The sequence below is a fragment of the Buceros rhinoceros genome, unplaced genomic scaffold (genome assembly GCF_000710305.1).
Source record: "Buceros rhinoceros silvestris isolate BGI_N320 unplaced genomic scaffold, ASM71030v1 scaffold33551, whole genome shotgun sequence".
Classification (NCBI taxonomy): domain Eukaryota; kingdom Metazoa; phylum Chordata; class Aves; order Bucerotiformes; family Bucerotidae; genus Buceros; species Buceros rhinoceros.
The window spans coordinates 5,651-6,112 of record NW_010396500.1 but is presented as its reverse complement, the minus strand read 5'-3'; the positions used below and the strand labels follow the sequence as shown (position 1 = coordinate 6,112).

The window sequence follows — 462 nt, the reverse complement described above, 5'->3', positions numbered from 1 at the left end:
TCAAGGCAGGGCCCACCCGCTGCTCCACACACTCTCCTCCCACACAGCCCACGCTGGTTTGGAGTTATCTGCTCTGCAGCAGCTCCACCATATGGTGGCACCAGCTGCAAACCAAGTCACAGATCTCTCCTGATGCGCTCCAGAACTTGAGTTGGCACGCAAGAGAAAAACGGGAACCAAAACCTTCCACGGGGTACGGGCTCGTGACGGGCCCACCCGCTGCTCCACACACTCTCCTCCCACACAGCCCACGCTGGTTTGGAGTTATCTGCTCTGCAGCAGCTCCACCATATGGTGGCACCAGCTGCAAACCAAGTCACAGATCTCTCCTGATGCGCTCCAGAACTTGAGTTGGCACGCAAGAGAAAAACGGGAACCAAAACCTTCCACGGGGTACGGGCTCGTGACGAGTTTGATGAGCCAGAAGCAATGACGGTTTTTTTAGCAGGCTGAACTTCCCCC

General features: G+C 56.7%; 1 protein-coding gene across 1 annotated transcript in view; it reads right to left on the bottom strand.

The window, feature by feature from the left end:
- The window catches only part of MAU2 (MAU2 sister chromatid cohesion factor), a gene marked incomplete at its 5' end in the record, with an annotated part of 12,291 nt that overhangs the window by 6,372 nt on the left and 5,457 nt on the right, over positions 1 to 462 (bottom strand). The window lies entirely within an intron of this gene.